Here is a 25,053-nt window from a genome sequence, read left to right as displayed (position 1 = left end):
TCACCTTATTCAAATAAAGTTAATCACGATATCTTTACTTCAAAATCTTGACTGGCAGATAATCCTTATAACATTAAGGCTGAGTTGCACCACTTTATTTTAACCGTAACAATGACAATAACCGGTGCTTTTTGTATGGAGTTTGACAGATTTTTAACATTTGTCAAAGTTAAAGTTAGATGACGCAACCCAACCTAAGTTTGGCGTAATTATCAATTTATATGGCAAAAAAGAAATAAATAAATAAGTAAAATCTGTTTACACATTAGCTCTACATTTATCGTAACAAAATAAGGTGGAAATATGTACATATAAACATTGTGAAATACTTGACGATAAATTAACGGTTTAATCTTTCTGTATACATAAATCACCTCTACTTCGACCATTATACCATGGATCTTCTGAATGATTATTTCCATAAAATATAGATTTTTCCCAAGTGTAATTTTCCATTGCGTAAAACAACATATTATATTGATTTAGAATACATTTCTATTCACATCACACGGACATTGTTACCTAAGTAAACATACAGACAAAGAAAATACAGGGTTATTTGTTGAAAGATTAAAATAACAAAGTAATGTAAACACATTAGAATAATTCACACTGAAAGCGCGAGTAAGAACAATGGACAATATTGTACGGACAGCACGTCAAGTCGGACACTGCTGCATCTTATTCAGTCGTTATAAGAGTTGTTTTTGCAATAAAAATGTATAGTTTGAAGTCTGTTGGTGTGCGTCCCACGGAACTAACAACCATGGTGACACTGACCCAGTGGTCAAACGCAGGTAAATCAAAGCTTGGAGGTTCATACATAATCTATGTCATTATTTCAACATTACATACAGGGTGACCCAAAATTAGTACGGCACACTGACAACGGAGGTAGGCTTCGAATAAGTATAATAAGTAATGATTAATCTTTTTTTATCCACAACGAGGAAGCTCTTGTTGATTGACGTAGGCCGCTACCAATCGATCAACATGAAAAGCATTGGGGGAGGCCTATGTTCAGCACTGGACGTCCTATGGCTGAAATGATGATGATGAAAAGGACATTGTCAGAAACCGCCTAAAAAACCGCCCAAAAACATTAACCCATCATAATTATTTTCTATTTTTTTTAATACATTAAGCACCCTTTCATTCTAATGGACACTTAAGCATTGAAAAATTAAATAAATAAGTCTTTTAACGTTTATTCTACAGGGTGTTTCTTGTAAGGTGTCAAGCCGAAGGCAGGTGATAGGTGAGGACTAGACCTATCGATTTCACCCCCATGTATGTTTTACGATTTTTCATAGTTTAGAAGTTATCGTTAATTTTGTGATTTTTTCAAATTTTATGACCTAGTAGGCTTTAAATTTTTTTATCTTTTTTTTGGGTCGACTTTTCTCAGATTTCTTTTTTTTGACAGATTCCCTATTAATTGCAGATTTTTGAAAAAAATAATCAACTTCCTATCTTTGATGCAAGATACAAAATTTTTGCTAGAAACGTTATTTTATTGTCTCTATTGTTAACTATCTCAGTGGTTGAGTACACGTATAATAGCTGTGAGGTAGAAGTTACGGGACTATTCCCACCTCTCCTTTTCACCGCTGCATCTCCTGTGTAGCTAGCACCTAGACTAGTTGATTTAAAGCCAAGGTAGGTATATCAGTTTTTAGGTAATGAATTGAAACCGGCATCATTAAAAAATGAAATGAAACCGGCAGACAGTGGTGACTGAGTTTGTTGCGGCGCTTCTTCTCAGCACTTGCCAAATGTTTGTCTCGAAGCGCTGGTAGGGCAAAAAAAGAATGAGACATGTATAGGCTCCTTAAGAGCATTTGACGATTTGCAAGAACTAATTTAATTAGTCTAAACAAATAAAGATAATTTTGATTTGATTTGATTTGAATTAGTGCATCTAAAAATGTAAAACTTTCTAGTTTTTTGTAACATTGAAAAATCTAAAAAGAAGCATCATTTTTTTTACCAAGTGTTTCTAAGAAATTTAAATGGAAGCTTTTGATGACAACGTATTGCTTACTTTTTCAGCTGTCGAACGAATCACTTTTATACTCATAGGTCCTGTACATCGGTAGATTTGGTAAATAAATGAATCCATCCGCATTCAGAAACTAAAAAAAATAAAATAGCTGTAATTTTTTAATAGTGGNACATTAGACGCCATGTTGTCATAAACGACATATTATAAAATCGCTGTGATTTAATATTCTTAATCATTAATTTTATGGCAAGTGTCCATCAGGAATCATTGTTCTTACACACAGAATCGTATTATTTCGCTTTCGGGTAGTAATATGTCAAAATTGTTGGTTCTTTAGGCGAACAATGTATGGAGAACGAACATTGTCCTTTATCATACTTCGAAACTCATCAAACTTTTTCATGGACTTTATGTCCATGAAAAAGTTTGATGGTTGATATTGGTCATATCTCAAAATTCACAAAACTTTTCTAAATATTTATTATACTTTTTTGATACATCTTAAGCACGGCTACCTCCGGTGTCAGTGGCGTGTTAAGGATACACCTGTATTGAGAAGCAGTTTATGTGAAAAAAGTTCAAATAAAAATAACGAAGAAAAAAACAGAAACAAAATAAACGGAAAAGTTGGGAAAAAATAGTTTTTTAACGAACGTTTTACACCGAATCTGATATAAAAGAAGTTTCAAATTATGTCTGTATAATGCAATTAGACATTCATGAAGCTTTTTGACATTATCATATTATTATACCAAACTACTTACCAACAGAAAATTCAAGGCAAGTGGTTAGCACATCATGGTAAAGAACACTTTAATTGACCTGAAAGGTGCTACTTTGACACTTCAATCAAATCATTTCATTTAACGGGCTAAAAAACTCCATAATACTTATATTTAAGTTAAAGAAAAAGACTGTTTGTCCGTACGACTGATCAGTTTGCAATGAGCCAACTATGTAGGTAAAGTACAATGGGTTACAATAGTATTATGTTTTATAAATGATGCGTATTNTATATATATAGATATTTAAAATATTTTTTATTTATTAGTATTGATAAAAATTGTGTAGGTATTTGCGTAAAATAAGACACATTGCATTAATTGCGTTTAATCACTAACTAATTGCGTTTAATCGCGGTTGGGGGAGAGGACACGCATTCCACGGACCGGCAAACTTAGCGCGAAACGGGTAGTATATTATTTCTACTAATGATTACACAGAGATAGACATTATGCCGATAGATAGAGCCAGGCTGACTGCTCCAAGTTACGGTAATCTATGTCTTACTAATATTATAAATGCGAAAGTAACTCTGTCTGTCTGTATGTCTTGCTTTCACGCCTAAACCACAGAACTGATTTTGATAAAATTTGGCACAGAGATAGTTTGAGCACGTTTGAGTCTCGGAAAAGGACATAGGATAGTTTTTATCCCGGTTTTGGAGACAGGGACGCGCGCGATAAAGTTTTTCTGTGACAGACAAAATTCCACGCGGGCGAAGCCGCGGGCGGAAAGCTAGTACTATCATAGGTATTACCGTGTCCAAGTGCAATGCATTAAGACAAAAGGCACCTCTATTAGCCGCGATTTCGTCTGCACGCGTGTAAACACGACCGCTCGGACACAGCCTGCATACTGATCTCGAATCAAGGATACACGCTAGTGATGTGCAGTGGCATCGATTACGATGGCGACCCGATTCTTATTCGATTGGTGATCGACATCGATTAATGTTTGGTGATAAATAAATAACCTAAGAAGATAAGACTGAAAATTGAACTTAAAAGACTCAAATTCCTCAATGTAAGTAGTCTTTATAATTGACTAGCTGACCCGGCGAACTTTGTTCCGCCTTAATGGCAATAAATAAGCAGACTTTTTTAATTTCGAACGGGATAAAAAGTATCCTATGTCCTTCTCCTGGCTCTAAACTACCTCCCGGACAATTTTCAGCTAAATCGGTTCAGCCGTTCTTGAGTTATAAGCGAAGTAACTAACACGACTTTCTTTTATATATATAAGATTGATGGTTGTGTACTAGCTTATCTCCAAATTAAGCACTGTTATCCATCTTATTTATTTACTTTAAATTGATTGTAGGCAATGAATTATCATGGTGGTGCGATAGCGGAAAGTACCTTAAATATGGGATGAAATTTCTATATTGCCTAAAGAATCTACGAATTAGGTGGCCTATTTTAAGTCAAATCAGATTTACTATCAAAAAGTAAAAAATAATTGACAGATCATTATTTACTTGGTAGAAGTGGTGGTATAAGAATGTTTGAAAGTCAATTCAGAAAACTTAAAATTAATATTTTCTTTTCATTATAACTTTAAGATGAGTGTTACCAATTATTATTAAAAAAGTAAGATAAAAAGTCACAACCAATCGACCAAAACAAAAATTTAAGTGAATCATCAAATGAATCGATTAACCTCTCGATTCAGACCTTCGTGCCCCATCACTACAATCACTTGCCGCATCGTGAGCATAGTAAACGAATTTCCCAAGCGTCACGCGTCACCTTGACACTTTGTTGACGTTTCGTCAGACAAGCAGTGACAGCACTCGTGGGATGGTGGTCGGAAGGTGCTAATGGGTCCACAAATTCACACGATTTCCACACTTAAAAATGTGGGTGAAAAGTCTAGTTTACTGTCAAAAGTATACAATTTACTGCGCCTCCTTTTTGTATCACCTTATTCAAGGTAAGGTGATGCAACTCAACCTAAGTTTGGCGTAATTATCAATTTATATGGCAAAAAAGAAAGAAATAAATAAGTAAAATCTGTTTACACTTATCTCTACATTTATCTTAACAAAATAAGGTGGAAATATAAACATTGTGAAATACTTGACGAGAAATTAACGATTTAATCTTTCTGTATACATAAATCACCTGTACATCAACGATTATACCATGGATCTTCTGAATGATTATTTCTATAAAATATAGATTTTTCCCAAGTGTAATTTTCCATTGCGTAAAACAACATATTATATTGATTTAGAATACATTTCTATTCACAGCACACGGACATTGTTACCTAAGTAAACACACAGACAAAGAAAATACAGGGTTATTTGTTGAAAGATTAAAATAACAAAGTAATGTAAACACATTAGAATAATTCACACTGAAAGCGCGAGCAAGAACAATGGACAATATTGTACGGACAGCACGTCAAGTTGGACACTGCTGCATCTTATTCAGTCGTTATAAGAGTTGTTTTTGCAATAAAAATTTATAGTTTGAAGTCTGTTGGTGTGCGTCCCACGGAACTAACAACCATGGTGACACTGACCCAGTGGTCAAATGCAGGTAAATCTAAGCTTGGAGGTTCATACGTAATCTATGTCATTATTTCAACATTACATACAGGGTGACCCAAAATTAGTACGTCACACTAACAACGGAGGTAAACTTAAGACGCATCGAATAAGTATATCAAGTAATAAATTATCAATATTAATAATTATTACTAACTATTGTAGAATATTTAGTAATGTACCTACTACGATACAAGATTTGCAACACCCTTACAGGGTCATAAGTTGAGACTAAGTTTAAGATCACCACCTATGTACACTTATGAAGCAATAAATAAATGATTATGATTATGATTATGATTAATAACTAAAATTGATCATATTTCGAAACTCATTAAACTTTTCTAGGGACAGCTACCTCCGGTGTCAGTGTGGCGTGCTAATTTTGGGATACCCTGTATGTGTCGAAAAGCAGTTTCAATTAAAAAAGTCCAAGTAAAGACAGCCTAAACAAACAGAACGGAAAAGTTGAGAAAAACGGTTTTTAACGAAAGTTTTACACCGGATCACATAATAAAATAAGTTTAAAATTATGTTTGTATAATGTTATAAGACATTCATAAAGCTTTTCGACATTATCATATTATTATACCAAACTACTTACCAACAGAAAATTCAAGGCAAGTGGTTAGCACATCATGGTAAAGAACACTTTAATTGACCTGAAAGGTGCTACTTTGACACTTCAATCAAATCATTTAATTTACTTATATTTAAGTAAAAGAAAGAGACTGTTTGTCTGTACGACTGATCAGTTTGCAATGAGCCAACTATGTAGGTAAAGTACAATGGGTTACAATAGTATTATGTTTTATAACTGCTGCCTTTGTTGCACCAACCTGCTTCTAGATCATCTAGGAAAGTTATGATTTATGTTTTCTTTAGTTTCAGTATATTAAGAAATACATACTTGTCGGCTCTACTTTGCTTTTTAATTTGTTTTTAAGACTCATTTTATTTTTGCAAGTCTGCTTTTAAAAAGCACTTTAACACGTCCCAGTATTAACCCTACCACTGCTTCGGGACAATCAATGGGCCAGTGCTGAGAAGAAGAAGCGCTAGAATCTCAGTGTGTCTCAGTCAATATAATATACGTCATTGAATAAACCCATCAAAATATAGGAAACAATCTTCCAATACCAGAAACTTAACCTTCTTATGTTTACTTCATTCATTACAGTATTTTGAGTTACCTCTTCGAAAACCTTGACCTGGCTTTTATAAAATCATTACGTAACACACATAGGTATCTAAAGCTTAAATTTGACCTTTAATCCTCATAATACTAGGTCTAATTTCGGGTGCATCTCAAGGTCGGTGTTGCAAGGTCAAAATTCGAAGTGACCACTAGGTCATCGACTCGAACTAAACCGGGTGGAACCGGTTAAGGAATGCATCTAAGATCGGACACGTGATCTCTTCTATTACAAAATAGTGAATAAAAAATACCGTTGCAAAGAAACCAAGGCAAGTAATTATAAAAATGTTGGACCATGTTATTTTTTTTTAGCTTTGTATTCTCCTCTATCAAGTATAGTTTTACATAATATTTCCTGATGTATTCAGTTAATGTTAATAAATGTATTAAGTTCATATTAAAAGATAATTTCTTTGTACATTTTTATCCATCAGTAAGTTTTTGACACATCCTTCTAATTAGAAGCCATTCATCAAAGTAAAATAAATATTTTTGTTTTGTTTTTGTTATTTTCTGATAAAACATTATTACGAAACACGGTACTTAGTCTTGATCAGGGAGGGGAGGAGAGTTCGCAAAAAAATGCAAATACCCAATAGCGTCACAATAAAAATAGTTTGGGAAGACCTGCCCTATAGGTTACCGACATTGATCGACCAGTTAACCCTCAGTTTTGATGGAGCGGAAGAAATTTATACCGAAAAGTCACCAGTTATCCTCCATCCTTCATACAAGACGGTACGGAATACGGAAGTTCTTTCCCAAGAACCATTTACGTCTCACTTGAACTTTGACATGGTTGCTTATCGGAGGCGGCTTCCTTTACGTACACCTTTTTCATGGTCACCGTTGTACAACGGGGTACATAATTATGGGGTATTCTATTGTAAATGCTGAAGTAATCTTCAATTGCTAGGTTTACTTATTCAAAATTTTAAAATCGTTGTATTTGTATAGCCCTAAGGCAGAGTATCTTTATTTAACATCTTAGCACATAACTACATAAGATACTCTTACCACAGTAAGACTGTCTATATTACGTCAACTAAAACTTGAAAAATCTAATGCCTCAAGTGAGAACTCACTACTTTTCGTTTACCGGGCTTTACCCAATTTGTCCGTAGCTCTTCAGTATTTTTTTTTCTATTACTAAAATAACCGATTACTGCACGTTGTATGTACCATTTCCAACTACTTATGTCCTTCCTCTTCCCCATTTAAAATTTGTAGCCGGAAACAGATGTACAGCCTATTAATGTTGCCAAACCCAAGATAATAGTTACAATCCGGTTTCCGGTTCGCAACACCGGACCCGGTAATCCGGCTACACACAAATTGTTAAACAATAAGTTTAATTTATATTTACGAGTTATCGGAAATAATAAATAAAAATTAAATGGACAGTCAAATGATAGCCTCACTTGTGTTGTCCACTAATTCACGATATGTTAGGTAGGTACAGTAGAAAAGGGGAGTTAATTAATAAAATAGAATTTAACTTCCAACGTCAATACTATCATGGCAAGATCAGGTCGTTGAAGAACTGTTATTGTCAATTTTGTCAGAGTCGACAGACGCGTCACAGGGAAAATCATAAAAAACTTTGACACGTAATTGCATTATGACGAATTTACTTTTCATGTATGAAACACACAAAAGTGTGATGATGACCTACTTTTTGACCAATAGACAATAAGCAGCATAAACGAGGATAGGACTCTGTTTACATTAGAGAAAGTCTTTTCAAATTCTTGCTGAAGACATTTGAAGGAGTTTTACACAAAGTTGCGTCAGAAAAAAGACGTGTAGACGTCAAAATCTATGAAAATGATTCATTTACCTGAAGATTAATAAAAAATAGCTTCAAAGTCCACAAGGTATGCTCATCGCTATGCAAAATCATCAAGATAACTCAACATTGCATGACTCATTTACAATTTGCAAGAATCAATACGCAAGCATGTAGACAAATGCTTGTCAACATGAACATTTCCTTCGTTTTAAAGTCAGTAACATGCCAAAAAAGGTCAGAAAAATTGTTATTTAATGTTAAACTTCCGTTCTATCAGTGACGATGATCTGTTCGTCGTATGTCTTCAAGACAAAGGACATTAACATTACTATGAGGTCTCACAGTGCGCATGGATGCACAGGGTCCCAAAAACCTACACATTGTAACATAGACAATACTTGAGTGGCGGAGTGACACACACGAACCAAACACATAGCTCTATTCAACGTGTTCGACTTCGCTTAGCGTTGCTGCTTCACTTAAGCAAGCATCGTTTGTGAATACGGGTGTTAGGATTAGGAATCCTCCGTATACTGAAAATGACGAAACCATTTGAAGCCGTGTCTTGCTTGCCGTCAGATATTCATAATCATTTCAGCCATAGGGGCGTCTATTGCTGGACAAAGACCCAAGGAATTTCACAACCATCAGTCTTGCGCTGCCCGCATCTAGGTGCTTCGCGCGACATCACATCGACGATCGAGTCAATGGGAGGGAGTCGCATTCCAGCGAGGTGCGGATTGGATTGTACGTCGTTCCACCGAGTGCGAGGACTGACCACATTGCAAAAATCCCAATCCGTGGCCGCCACTCGAGCACTATTCTGCCCCAACGGCTATGTATCCCGCCCACTAAAGTTTACTTGCTCCTTGTCCAGTTGCCATTAAGGCATTAGATAATCCTACTATCCTACTAATATTATAAATGCGAAAGTTTGTGTGGATGTTTGTTACTCTTTCACGCAAAAACTACTGAACGGATTTTGTTGAAACTTTACAGTATTATTGTTTATAACTCGGAATAACATATAGGCTATAATTTATGACGATCTGTGACTAACTTTTTACGCGGGTGAAGCCGCGGGCAAAAGCTAGTAATATTATGAACGCGAAAGTTTGTGTGTGGATGTCTGGATGTTTATTACTCTTTCACGCAAAAACTACGAAACGGATTTTGATGAATCTTTACAGCATTATTGTTTATAACCCGGAATAACATATAGGCTATAATTTATGACGATCTGTGACTAACTTTTCACGTGGGTGAAGCCGCAGGCAAAAGCTAGTTGGTTATTATAATTGCCATTAGCTCCTAACATACCGTTTTAGCATTCGCAGCAATACTGCAAAGAAATGTGGCAACGTCCGTCGATTAAAAGGACCAGGCAAGTGAAAGGTGTCGGCTGATAGTCATAACGTTACATAACAGACGGGTCTTATGTGGGACGCGGTGGAAAACGGCTGTGCCGAATGATTAGACATTTTCGACATTCCAGCCAGTTTTGAGGAACTTATTTTAGTCCTAATTACTACAGGAGCTTGGTGCAGTCTAAGTACGCTTTGGTCACTTGGTGAAACTTCTATGGTTGCTGTTACTTTAGACCCAGAACAGACGGTGAAACGCAACTGCAACGAAACTGCAACTTTCTGATGATTCTTATGAATGAAACTGAAACTGAAAGTTTCAAACTGGTCGCGTCATGTGTGGTCTCTCAACGGACGCTATGGCAGAAACTTAGATGCAACTCAAAAGTAACTAGCAGTTGCAGTTTCGTTGCAGTTGCGTTACACCGTCTGTTCTGGGCCTTAGTGGTTGGGATTAACAGATGGGTCTTATGAGGGACGCGATGGAAAATCTGCCGAATGATTAGACATCACTTAGTGAAACTTCTGTTCTGGTTTCTGTTACTTATACTGGTTGGGATTTTACTAGCGGTCAAGCAGTAGATCCTAGGTACACAGGAGTCGCAGTAGTAGGAATGAATTATACAGTCAGCGTCAAATAGTCCATGACACTCAAAGTGACCAAAAAATTGATAGCACAACCTTATCACACACATTATTGTCACAAAGACGCGTTGCAAACCTTTTGGCTACTTTGGGCGTACCTAGCTAAAGAAGGTTAATACAAAATTATTAAGTAAAAGCTACGACCAGCTTCGTCAACTCATATGCAAGGTTAAGTGTTGCTAACATGTCCTTACACTGTTTATTTCTGATGATAATAATCTTTAACACGTCACAAGCTAATGAATAAAGTCAATTAGCGACGACAACGGCGTCATTAATTTTAATGACATTGAACGCATAGCAAAAACTACTGAACTATCCCTAAAAACAGGTCGCAAGTGAAATTGGCAGCATTTCCTGCTACTAGAAATACATATGTATATGGCATTTATACTCGTTGAATCTACAGTGAATTCTGAATGCAGTGTACAAACAACGTCACATCAAGCTGTACAGTGTCATGTTATGTAGTTGTATTAGGATAATTCAATTCAAAAGAGAAAGAATGCATGGTCAATCAGACTGACAGTAACGTCATGTTCATGAACTGTAAACGCGTTAACATGCACAGATTTATATTTTCAGTCCATTCATTGAGAATGAATGAACTGATAAAAATTATACAAAGCAAACAGTAGATCCAGTGATCGCTCGCTGGTTTGATAAAACCACTAAAAGTCTTCAGACACTTGTGACACTCAAAGAAGAAGAAGAATACGGGTACCTAACGTAACATATGCTGAATGTAATGTTTTGCCAGAATGATATGAAATAAATAGACTCAAGTCAGCCTGCAAGTGCTGTTAACGGTCGTCTGCCAATCAGGCAGGCCGTCGACACGCTGCGCTTACGCACACAACAAACAACGAACGAAATGCAATTCTTTACTAGTCCACAGATCCGTTTCGTTCTGTATGTGGAGCGTATATGCCGTCCGCTCGTTCACGTGCAGTCGTTGATTAGTAAGAACTTGTAATAACGTGGTTAATCGAGGAAACTCGCCGTTTTCGTAATGTATGCTTTCGGCTGTGTTACTGAACCGAATCACTTCCATTTCAGCTGGATTGCAACAGGCCGGATTTTGCGCCCGTTTGGACTGAATAGCTGCGTTTTTACAGCTGAAACTGACAATACTGACATCTATGCGATCGTTTTCTTTTTCAGGGATATTTTTTGTTCAATTTATATTAAGATTTGGCACTTATGAACATTCTGCGTGACGTTGTCTGCCCATATTTCACACACGCATCACAAGATTCCTAGATCCTATCCAAAATCCAGCCATTATGAGCGTTTGACAGATAGAACCAAAACTTCAAAAGTATACCTAAGTAACTCATAGAGTTGGATAACTGATAATCATAGAATAGAATAGAATAGAATAGAATAATTGTTTATTTGCATAAAACATGGTATACAGTTGTTACAGCTATAAAATAAGTCCACATGTTTTGCTACATCAAGATTAAATAGGTTCATATGAATTGGTACTCTCAGACCTACGTCCAATACGAAAACACCTATTAACTCTGGCAATCAATTCTCGAGCTCAAACATTAACATTGTCGCCGGCAAGATTCAATCCAGCAACCTTATCTGCCATTGGGATTCTCCAGTGTCACAAATCTACCAACTACCGCCTACCATGTCAACCTAACGAGTGAAATGAAATAAGTAACTGACGCAAATAAAGGTAATACAATTAAGTAGACATTGAAAATGAAATAACGGAACATTACTTAAAAATAATATGTCACTAATTACTAATTTGTTTCTTGATTAATTAACGTAAATACTTGACTAGTTATTAGTGAGTTTATGAGCCCCAATATGAACATAACGGGAAAAAGTAACGCTTCTTTCTTGCGTGCTTCCAAATTTTCTTCATGCTTCAAAATTCTAGGGACATTCCCATCTTTTCTCGATCGGCTTCTCCTGAATGGGAGAAAATGAGAATTTTCGTTTTATCTTAAGACGAAAATAGCATTTTCTCCCCATTTTGGTAGAAGTTTGTCGAAGGAAGTTGTAATATTTATTAGAACTTATTGCCCCATCCGGCAATACTGTCTTCAAAGAACCAACTGAAGGTCTTGATTTCCGATCAACGATTATAAAACTGTCAGGTTTCGCTATAACATACTAGGATAATGAATAGCATGAATCATATTAGATAATGTCATTAAATTAATTTACCGATTTCATTATCGGATGGTCATTAAGCGTGGTGGTTATTATTGTTATTATCGAGCAACGCAGGGTCGTGTTCCGACGATGCAACACCTAACAATGGAATAGCTAATGAGGCAAATGAGATATGGGTAATAGCCAATTACTGGCCCAGTTGACAAGGTGACTTTATTGTCATAATCACGATGCTATGATGAGATGATTGTATGCGATGCGACAAGCGTTCGATTACGATTATTATTCGATTACATTGCCCACGACTTCGTTCGTTCATAATCAATTGAGCCACAGGACGTCCACTGCTGAACATAGGCCTACCCCATGAGTTCCACATTGCTGAGTTGGTAGCGGCCTTCATCCAGCGCCTATCTACTACCTCCATGAGGTTGTTGTGGGTGGACGTCCTACTCTGCGTTTTCCGGTACGTCATACGCCTCCACTCCAGAACCTTGCCCCATCTGCCGTCAGTTCTGCGTACTATGTGCCCTGCTCATTGCTACTTCAGCTTCGTTCGTTTCATTCAATGCTAGACAAAGGCCTCCTCTAAGGATTTCCAGGGCGGTTTTGCGCTGCCCATCCAGGAGCTACCTGTAATCTTTACTAGATCGTCCGTCCACCGAATGGCTTGCCCACACTACGTCATTGTATTCATGCTACTCATAGGAAGTACATAGATACTGGCCAATGTGGGGAGTGTAGGCCGTATGCTCCATTTGCCTCTGACAAATTAGAGGATCGTTTCTGTAGTTGAGCTTGAGACTAAAAGACCTGATGATAATTATGATGGTGCAGATAATGCAATGATATATAGTTTTGTTTGTCAACAACTTTAATTACCACCGCTCAGAGTGTAGGTACGTCAGGTATCCTCTCAAGGTCATATTTGATGGTTATGGTTATGACCCATAAACTGTTTTATAGAACTGGCATCAAGTACCTATCAAGACATATTTCCGAGTATTAAATTAATGACATGAATCACAGCCAATAATCTAGCAGAATAAGACTGGGTTGCACCATCTTATTTCAACTCAGCAAACGCCAAAAGTCTGTCAAACTCCAAACAAAAAGCATAACCTTCTTCTGGCGCAGTCGGGTAAAAACACCGATTATGCTTAGAGTTATGGTTAAAAGTAAGGTGGTGCATCTCGGCCTTAATTTGTTGTCTATATTGTGGCTTGCTTTTTGTGTAAAAAAACTTTTCTATTTCATTTTGTGATACGGGCTTGCCTAGTATGTGCTTCAACATTAAACTAATGCCTTTTTGGTGCCCTAAATTGTAAGTTTAGAATGCTTTTCTTTTTGTTTTATTACCAAAAAGTTTTTCTTTTAAAACCTTTATAACATGCCAGTGTTAGCGTGCGTCGTCGTTCTCAACTTCGTGACCTCTTATTTGTTTACATTTAGCTTCGAAGAGGCCCATTACGTCACTTCCAAAGTCGGTTGGTCAACGGTACTGTCGGATAAATGTAAATATACTGGTTTCTATTATAGGGTCATGTCCCTCGATTCTAAGTTTTCACCTGCTGCTCGTTTAAACTTAAATACCTTATTTATAGCCCGTAACGTAGTAATTGTAGCTTTGTGAGACTGTAGTTAATTTATTTACTTATGATGATCTTGACTAAGTAGGTACACCTTATGATTTATTCTTAATAACGCAGTTTTTTGCTGCCATTCTCTACAAAACTAAGTAATAAAACTGTAGTTTTTTGTTTAAAGACAAAAGTTAAAGTTTCCCGAAAGCAGAATCAGTAGTTGCCTTTGCGTGAGTTTTCTTTATTAGTGAAATATGTGGGTACTTTTAAATGTAAAACACCCACCCAAACCCGGAACTGAATGGGTAATGTGTACACTATAAAGTACCTATAGAAAAGCATCATCTTCGCACAGGTTGCGCCGGCACGACCGAGCCACTTTCTCCTCACCTTGATTTCTTACCGTACGCTAACTCGCCGACAATTTGACAATACGCCGTCAAACTTTTACTTTTTCATTTACGAACGAAACGCCCTACGTCATTACAATCGATACATTACATAAAAATTAGGAGAAAACACTTGCATAACTTAACAAACTTATTAATATTTTTAATCAAATAACTCACCAGCGATTTCAATAAATCCAATACGCAAATACCAAAAAGTTTTTAATGTCACTCAATTAACAACACACTGTTTATTATTTATAAAAAAAAGAATATGTCACTGTCACAACGGGTGTATTCGCGCCAAAACACTCAAATTCGAGTTTGGAATCCCGAATACGATGGAGTGCGTTTCGCCACGTTCGTCGCGGTTGGTGGCTACGCCGGCTGTGGCGATTCCTTGTTTACGAGAAGCCCGAGCCTCGAGTTGATCAACCGATCATTGAAAAATGCTGTGCACCGCTTGCATTTCCGCATGCACGCGCGGCCGTTTCAAAATGGCCGCGTTATAGCTAGTGTATTACTACATGCTGCAATATACTAATGGTTGTTTGTCCGTTTTCACAATAGGTAAATAAGTTGCGTCCAGTGAGGCTGTTAGGTTTAGTTAATGTCAACATAATTATTAGTTATTACTGCGCCATCGAGAGCGTCCTATAGTCTTCGCGATTTTGCATACAGGTTTACAGTGCAAATTAAAAACAAAATATTTATTTTCATGAAAAATAATAACAGGTTAATGTCGTTAACCCATTTTTTCAACTAATAAACTTTTAAGCCCGATATTTTCGGTTTTTTACAGATTTTGGTACACCGCATATTAAATCAATAGAAAAGATGATAAATTGTAAGTCAATTAAGGCTGACCACTCACTTATTCAATTTTTTCCGTTTGGAATTTTCCGTTCAAATTCCGAACGGTTTCTTCCGACGATTGGGCAAATAGAAGACGGACCATATAATAATAATCTTTACGCAACGAAATGTTGTTTTAATATACAGAACCCAAAGATGACTGTCGAGTTAAATGTTTACGCAACATCAAAATGATTTTTATACAGAACTAGGATGTTATAGATATCCGTAACCGAAACTTTCGGATATCTAAATATGAAATTAAAAAATATCCGTAACCGGAACTACATACACATATCCAAAACATCCCTAATACAGAACCCTATAGGTACATGCAAAGTAAACACGTGTTTAGCTTCGCAGGAGCATAATGTGTAATTAACACTGTATGACGTCTCTATACAAACCTCCAGTTCGTCATTGAGAATAAAAACATTATTAGTATGTATTTTAAACATTTTTTTTCCGCCTCCTTCGTCAGACCAGCTTTAGATTGCCAGTTTTTTGATCCGTGTTAAGCGACTAATGGTTGAATATCAGAAAAACGTTTATAAACAGTACTTTACATACAATTACTTTTAGTCAATTTCAACCATTAGTTTATAAGTATTTTGTTAATATTTAACCATTAATACAATTTGACTATTAGTTCTTCACGGATCAAAAAACTGGTCCCCAAGTAATACCATAAATAAACCTAAATACAGCGCAAAAAATTAATAGTGCACTAAAGGTAGACGCAAAAAAATCACAAGTGGACCAGACTTGTGACATTTGAGTACAGAGAACCACATGTGTCTTCAGCCGGTTAATATTCCATTAATTTGAAGGTTATTTCAAAATCATCATCATTTTAGGCAATAGCAGCCTAATTGACGTTAATATTCCCCAAGGCTGCTTTTTAGATAATAAAAACAAATTGCATAATTTTTTACCTACTATGGAAAAGTTCTTGGCTTGCATCTCACCAACTTGATGACCAAGCTGAAGGTGGAAGCGACTTCACGAATCCTCAACCACGGAACTGGCACTCTTGCCCTCCAACTGCCAAAACACAACGATCTTAACATTGTTGTTATGGCGACAGACTTACACCCGTATTCACAAACATTACTATGAGGTCTCACAGTGCGCGTGGACGCACAGGGTCCCAAAAAGCTATTCACAGACAAAACATGGCTGAGTAACACACAAATCAATCACAGAGCTCTATTCAACGCTGTGCGTTCGTCTTCGAATTCGTTCGAATCATTTATGAATACGGGTGGTACAATCCAAATCGAGTTAACTTGCTGGAATGCCAGTCTCTCTCCCACTTACCCGTACACCACCCCGCATTCGCCCCATGCATACGTACCAGTACCTCTATAGTCTGGTCTGCGAGCACGTAGAATATTGTCCAATGACCCCAAGCTACCCATCCTTATCGCTCGCGCGTAATTGTTGCTGTCGCGCTCGCACGCTCACTACGCGCGCCCGTAGCACAGTCGCGACAGCAATATAATTACGCGCGAGCGATAAGAATGGGTAGCTTGGGGTCATTGGACAAAATTCTACGTGCTCACAAGCCGGGCTTTAGCATGAACAACTTTCGTCTTCGAATCGTTTGTGTATTCGACAAAATTCGATACTCAAGCTTCGAATGAAACGATAACGTGACAATTTAGATTCTCCAAATAAGTTTCGTGCAACCATTTCTCATACTAAGTTCACTTTACGACACGTTCACAAGGGTGCTGTTGTAGTTTTCGTACTAAATCTTTTGATGGCGATTCGAATACGCAAACGATTCGAACTCGCAAGTTTTTCGTGTTAGCCGTACAGAGCGTCGATGTGATGTCACGGCCATCAGGTACGCCTCGACCGCGTTGTAGGTAAGATGGTTGCTAGCCAGACGAACTAAGAACAAACCAAGCAGTATCCCCGCTTGGAATCGAACCCGGGACTTCTGGGTTTGAGACAGCTTACCTTAAGATAGGCAAAGCGCCTTAAATCTGCTCAACGGCAATGTCTATCCAAAGTCTAAAACACGACGCGCCTGACTTTTAGGCTATAGCAATGTTTTACAGTTCATAGTTTGTGAACATTTCCGGACCAATATTGGACGGATTTTGATCTCATCAATTTTATAGCAATTACATTTAGTACATCTGAATTACATTTAGTACGCGAAAGAAGCATAATATAAGTTACTAGTGAGTTCAACATAATACAATCAGTAGGACTAAAATTATATTGAGAAGTGTAAAAACGTAATTACGAAAAAAACTTTTAGAACTTTTTACAGGCGTATCGCGTATTGATGGATACCAAAATATATTGTACAGAAATAAAACATAAAGATTTGGTCACACAACAAAAGTTGAGGCCGTAAGCAATGATTTGTATGTATACGCTGTCATACGTTTTACGTATCGGATCAAGTGCTTTCTGTCTCACTTGCAGACATTTAAGACGAGGGAGGTAGCTATAGTCTGGACTGCGAGCATGTAGAATTTTGTCCAATGAACCCAAGCTACCCATCCTTATCGCTTGCGCGTAATGTTGCTGTCGCGCTCGCACACTCACTGCAGGCGCCCGTCAGTAGCTTGGGGTCATTGGACAAAATTCTACGTGCTCACAGACTGGGCATTAGTGTATTTGATATTTGAACTTAAACGTGTAGTGTATTCTGTAAGTAAATATTCGCCTCAACTTTCGCTGATAAGGTAGTAAAAAAAGACTGGCTTACATAAAATTGTATATTTACAAGGTTGCACTATTTTCACTTCATTCGTTTTAGTTTGTTCAGCTCGCCCTGTTGTATCGAAGCTTCCTTGTAGATCTGTTTCACCTTGTCTCTCCTCACATTGTCGCTGTAAACAAAAATGTTAAATATTAAACAAGTTCATAATATATTTAACAAGAAACATTACAAAAAAGCAGCTAAGATAGCGCTACTAGTATAAAAAATACTAATGATGCAATGTCGTATTTATTCTGAGACAATGAATCAGTGAAAACATGTTTATTGTGTGAAAATACATCTATTTAAAATTACTAAATAAATAACATAAATAAATATGTTCTGGCAGAAAGTTTTTGTTAATGTATTTCGAAAAATAAACGAAGTATTATTAAATTTCTCACTATTTACAGACAGCTTAGCGACTATGGCCCGGTTTCTGAACTGAAATTTATAGCTTGAGCGTTCTGATTTGTTATTTAAATGTGAGCTATTCTTATCAAGTTCATGCTTGAGTGGAGGAGGATGAGCATTCCAATCTAAAAATCTGAATACGCGCGTTTGATGAATGTGAATTTAGCAAACATAAATAAGAAGACTTGAGAAGGATTTTGACAAACGACATTCCAGGTACAGATAGTTCTTGTAAAAATCTAAATGTATATCTCAAAGGGAACTGACTGACTGACATAGTGATCTATCAACGCACAGCCAAAACTACTGGACGGATCGGGCTGAAATTTGGCATGCAGATAGATGTTATGACGTAGACATCTGCTAAGAAAAGATTTTCCGAAACTCCACCCCCTTAGGGTAAAACGGGATCAACGCGTACAAAGTCGCGGGCGGCCGCTAGTTCAGAATACGCGCGTTTGATGAATGTGAATTTAGCAAAGGGGCCATCCATAAAGTACGTCACACGAATTTCATGATTTTTTGACCCCCCCCCCCTCCGTCCTTGTCACAGGTGGTCACATTTCTGAGACCCCCCCCTCCCTAGTGTGACGNGTGTTCCGACGATGCAACACCTAACAATGGAATAGCTAATGAGGCAAATGAGGTATGGGTAATAGCCAATTACTGGCCCAGTTGACAAGGTGACTTTATTGTCATAATCACGATGCTATGATGAGATGATTGTATGCGATGCGACAAGCGTTCGATTACGATTATTATTCGATTACATTGCCCACGACTTCGTTCGTTCATAATCAATTGAGCCACATGACGTCCACTGCTGAACATAGGCCTACCCCATGATTTCCACATTGCTGAGTTGGTAGCGGCCTTCATCCAGCGCCTATCTACTACCTCCATGAGGTTGTTGTGGGTGGACGTCCTACTCTGCGTTTTCCCGTACGTCATACGCCTCCACTCCAGAACCTTGCCCCATCTGCCGTCAGTTCTGCGTACTATGTGCCCTGCCCATTGCCTAATTTCAGCCAAATAACACTGCTGGACAAAATCCTCCCCTAAGGATTTCCAAGACGGTTTTGCGCTGCCCATCCAGGAGCTTTCTACAATCTTTACTAGATCGTCGGTCCACCGAATGGTTGGGCAACCATTCGGTGTGTGCACACTCATTCGGGCATGAGTGTGGGCACACTCATTGTGTTCATGCCCCTCATAGGAAGTCTCAAATACTGGACAGCGTGAGAAGTGTAGGCCGTATGCTCCATTTGCCTCTGACAAATTAAAGTATCGTGTTATGCAGTTGAGACTAAACGAGCTGATGATAATGATGATGGTGCAGATAATGATATATAGTTTTGTTAGTCAACTTTAATTACCACCGCTCAAAGTGTAGGTACGTCAGGTATCCTCCTCAAGGTCATATTTGATGGTTATGGTTATGACCCATAAACTGCTTTATAGGACTGGCATCAAGTACCTATCAAGACATATTTCCGCGTATTAATTTAATGACATGAATCGCAGCCAATAATCTAGCAGAATAAAACTGAGTTGCACCATCTTATTTTATTTTGTCAAACGTTAAAAGTCTGTCAAACAACTCCTAACAAAAAGCATAACCTTTCTCTGGCGCAGTCGGGTAAAAACACAATCATGGTTAGAGTTATGGTTAAAATTAAAGTGGTGCAACTCGACCTAAAGGACAATGACCAAAAATGTATGGAGTGTGGTCCAAATGTCCACCACTAACGAGACCTATGTAGTAAAATAGTGTACTAAATACTGACTGAACCAAACCGCAATCAAAAATATGCTGTCAGTAAAAAGTTATGACTGAATGAAAAGTCTGTTTTTTACCTTTTCATCCTAAAAATGTTCTTGATATCATTCTATCCATTGCACATTTTGGACTAATCTACGCATGTTATGTCATGTCGCATGTGGCGCGGGGTTATAGATGAACTTTATTAAATATTATACTAGCTGTGCCTTCGACTTTGTACGCGTGAGAATTGTTAGAATAATGTTTCCCATTTTTACGACATTTGTCTTTACTGCTCCGCTCCTATTGGTTGTTGGGTGATGTTATTTATCTTAAAACCATCCTTGATAAATGGGCTATCCATAACAAAAATATTTTTTCAAATCGGACCAGTAATTCCAGAGATTAGCACGTAAACTACTACATTTTTTCAAACAGTCATAACTTTTTACTGACAGCTTATTTTTTTTTTCGTCCCATACTGAAAGTTAATCTCTATTTAATGGACTATAAGCCAATATAGGTCTCATTGGTGGTGGACATTTGGACCACTTTTGGTCATTGTCCTTTTTTGTTGTCTGTGTCTGTATTGTGTCTTGTTTTTTCATTTCGTGATACGGGCTTGCACATACTAGTGCTTCAACAGTAAACTAATGCCTTTTTGGTGCCCTAAATTGTAAGTTTAGAATACCTTTCTTTTTTGTTTTATTACCAAAAAGTTTTTCTTTTAAAACCTTTATAAGATGCCAGTGTTAGCGTGCGTCGTAGTTCTCAACTTCGTGACCTCTTATTTGTTTACATTTAGCTTCGAAGAGGCCCATTACGTCACTTCCAAAGTCGGTTGGTCAACGGTACTGTCGGATAAATGTAAATATACTGGTTTCTATTATAGGGTCATCATGTCCCTCGATTCTAAGTTTTCACCTGCTGCTCGTTTAAACTTAAATAACTTATTTATAGCCCGTGCCGTAGTAATTGTAGCTTTGTGAGACTGTACTTAATTTATTTACTTATGATGATATTGACTAAGTAGGTACTCCTTATGATTTATTCTTAATAACGCAGTTTTTTGCTGCCATTCTCTACAAAACTAAGTATTAAAACTGAAGTTTTTTGTTTAAAGACAAAACTTAAAGTTTCCCGAAAGCAGAATCAGTTGTTGCCTTTGCGTGAGTTTTCTTTTTTAGTGAAATATGATATGTGGGTACTTTTAAATGTAAAACACCCACCCAAACCCGGAACTGAATGGGTAATGTGTACACTATAAAGTACCTATAGAGAAGCGTCATCTTCGCACAGGTTGCGGCGGCACGCCCGAGCCACTTTCTCCTCACCTTGATTTCTTACCGTACGTTAACTCGCCGACAATTTGACAATACACCGTCAAACTTTTACTTTTTCATTTACGAACGAAACGCCCTACGTCATTACAATCGATACATTACATAAAAATTAGGAGAAAACATTTGCATAACATACCAAACTTATTTATATTAAATCAAATAAAAACTCACCAGCGATTTCAATAAATCCAATACGCAAATACCAAAAAGTTTTTAATGTCACTCTATTAACAACACACTGTTTCAATAATTATAAAAAAAAGAATATGTCACTGTCACAACGGGTATATTCGCGCCAAAACACTCAAATTCGAGTTTGGAATCCCGAATACGACGGAGTGCGGTTCGCCACGTTCGTCGCGGTTGGTGGCTACGCCGGCTGTGGCGATTCCATGTTGTTTACCAGAAGCCTCGAGTTGATCAACCGATCATTGGAAAATGCTGTGCACCGCTTGCATTTCCGCATGCACGCGCGGCCGTTCCAAAATGGCCGCGTTATAGCTAGCGTATTACTACATGCTGCAATATACTAATGGTTGTTTGTCCGTTTTCGCAATAGGTAAATAAGTTGCGTCCAGTGAGGCTGTTAGGTTTAGTTAGTGTCAACATAATTATTAGTTATTACTGCGCCATTGAGAACGTCCTATAGTCTTCGCGATTTTGCATACAGGTTTACAGTGCAAATTAAAAACGAAATATTTATTTTCATGAAAAATAATAACAGGTTAATGTCGTTTTTTCAACTAATAAACTTTTTTTCAAGCCCGATACTGTCCGTTTTTAGCGATTTTGGTACAACGCATATTAAATCAATAGAAAAGATGATAATTGTAAGTCAATTAAGGCTGACCACTCACTTATAATTTTTTTCCGTTTGGAATTTTCCGTTCAAATTCCGAATGGTTTCTTCCGACGATTGGGCAAATAGAAGACGGACCATATAATAATAATCTTTACGCAACGAAATGTTGTTTTAATATACAGAACCCAAAGATGACTGTAGAGTCAAATGTTTACGCAACATCAAAATGAAATGATTTTTATACAGAACTAGGATGTTATGATGGATATCCGTAACCGTAAAATAAAAAAATATCCGTAACCGGAACTACATACATATCCATAACATCCCTAATACAGACAAAACCCTATACATGTAAAGTAAACACGTGTTTAGCTTCGCAGGAGCATAATGTGTAATTAACACTGTATGACGTCTCTATACAAACCTCCAGTTCGTCATTGAGAATAAAAACATTATTAGTATGTATTTTAAACAATTTTTTTCCGCCTCCTTCGTCAGACCAGCTTTAGATTGCCAGTTTTTTGATTCGTAGTTAAGCGACTAATGGTTGAATATCAGAAAAACTTTTAAACAGTACTATACAATTACTTTTAGTCAATTTCAACCATTAGTTTATAAGTATTTTGTTAATATTTAACCATTAATACAATTTGACTATTAGTTCTTTACGGATCAAAAAACTGGTCCCCAAGTAATACCATAAATAACGTAAATACAGCGCAAAAAGTTAATGATGCACTAAATGTAGACGCAAAAAAATCACAAGTGGACTAGACTTGTGACATTTGAGTACAGGCAACCACATATGTATGTGTCCTCCATTTATTTCAAAATCATCATCATTTTAGGCAATATCAGCCTAATTGACGTTAATATTCCCCAAGGCTGCTTTCTAGATAATAAAAACAAATTGCATAATTTTATACCTACTATGGAGAAGTTCTTGGCTTGCATCTCACCAACTTGATGACCAAGCTGAAGGTGGAAGCGACTTCACGAATCCTCAACCACGGAACTGGCACTCTTGCCCTCCAACTGCCAAAACACAACGATCTTAACATTGTTGTTATGGCGGCAGACTTATGCCTGTTTTCACCATCAATCACTATTTTTTAAGTGACCCCTATGGTAACACATAACAGGAATTTTGTTTTCATAGAATTATAAAATTAGGGATTGATGGTAAAAACGGGCATTACACCCGTATTTACAAACATTACTGTGCACGTGGACGCACAGGGTCCCAAAAACCTATTCACAGACGGAGTGACACACAAACCAATCACAGAATCTATTCAACGCTGTGCGTTCGACTTCGCACAGCGTTTCTGCTTCTCTTAAGCAAGCATCGTATGTGAATACGGGTGGTACAATTCCAATCGAGTTAACCGCACACCTGGTGGCCGTGACATCACATAGACGCTCTGTACGGCTAGCACGAAATAGCGTTATAGGTAAGATGGCTGCTAGCCAGACCAACTAAGTACAAACCAAGCAGTATCCCCGCTTGGAATCGAACCAGGGACTTTTGGAGTTGAGACAGCTTACCTTAAGATAGGCAAAGCGCCTTAAATCTGCTAAACGGCAATGTTTATCCAGTTTAAAAAAATACGCGCCTGATTTTTAGGCTATAGCAATGTTTTACAGTTCATAGTTTGTGAACATTTCCGGACCAATATTGGACGGATTTTGATCTCATCAATTTTATAGCAATGCCTACATCTGAATAACATTTAGTACGTAAAAGAAGCATAATTTAAGTTACTAGTGAGTTCAACATATGCAATACAATCAGTAGGACTAAAATTATATTGGGAAGTGTAAAACGTAATCCCATCAATAACAATACTTGTCAAAAAAACCAAGTCTCGCAACTCAGTTGTTCTACGGTAAAAAGTTGTGAGATCCATGTAATACCAAGTCCAGGCCAGGAAATCTTTAACGTTTTACATAAATTATTGACTTGGCCATCGCACTAAATAATTTAATTTACACGTGTTTTCATGCGATGGCCAAGTCAATATATTTATGTAAAACGTTAAAGATTTCCTGGCCTGGACTTGGTATTACATGGATCTCACAACTTTTTACCGTAGAACAACTGAGTTGCGAGACTTGGTTTTTTTGACAAGTATTGTTTTTGATGGGATATTCGTGATGACTCTCGAAAACAGCTTGTAAACATGGCTCAGAAGCGAGATGGGTCTGTAATTCTTCAGTAAGGTGTTATCTCCTTTCTTGAAGAAAAGCACCACCACGCTTCTGTTCCATGCCTCTGGCGTTATTCCCTCGAGTAAAACGGAGTTAAAGAGCCTCTGGAGGACCTTCAGTATAGGTGTACCACCCGCGTTCAGAAGCTCCGAGGTTATTCCGTCATCACCCGGTGCCTTGTTGTTCTTAAGTTGTTTGAGAGCCATCCTAATCTCGTATAGGCTGATATCCGGGATATCTTCGGTATAGTGTCGGGTTAGCTTAGCTCTTGGATCTGTGGCTGAGCTATCAACAGGTTTGGTGACCGAGGTATATAACTGTCCATAAAACCTTTCGATCTCACCCAGAACCTCGGCTTTTGTTGACGTTACACTACCGTCTGCCGTCTTCAGCTTCGTCAGCTGGCTTTGCCCAATAGAATTGTCTCTTGCAAACACTTTGGAGCCTTGGTTCCGCTCTATCGCCTCTTTAATACTATTAGTA

The 25,053-nt window shown here is 37.4% G+C and overlaps 1 protein-coding gene across 2 annotated transcripts in view; it reads right to left on the bottom strand.

Moving 5' to 3' along the window:
• The window catches only part of snu (ABC-type transporter snustorr), a 152,262-nt gene extending 130,315 nt beyond the window's left edge, over nt 1-21,947 (bottom strand). The window contains exon 1 of one of the 2 annotated variants that reach the window (XM_028323186.1): nt 21,726-21,947. The gene's annotated coding sequence lies outside the window, so the exon portion shown is untranslated. Of the gene's footprint in view, nt 1-14,635; nt 14,865-21,725 lie in introns of those variants that run through there. The other variant, XM_028323185.1, reaches the window with a different exon arrangement.
• Nucleotides 21,948-25,053: the final 3,106 nt, after the last annotated feature.

Source organism: Ostrinia furnacalis, unplaced genomic scaffold (assembly GCF_004193835.3).
Source record: "Ostrinia furnacalis isolate ACB-3 unplaced genomic scaffold, ASM419383v2 OfSCF0620, whole genome shotgun sequence".
Lineage (NCBI taxonomy): Eukaryota > Metazoa > Arthropoda > Insecta > Lepidoptera > Crambidae > Ostrinia > Ostrinia furnacalis.
Note: the sequence above shows the minus strand (reverse complement) of the source record. Positions and strands in the feature narration are given on the sequence as shown.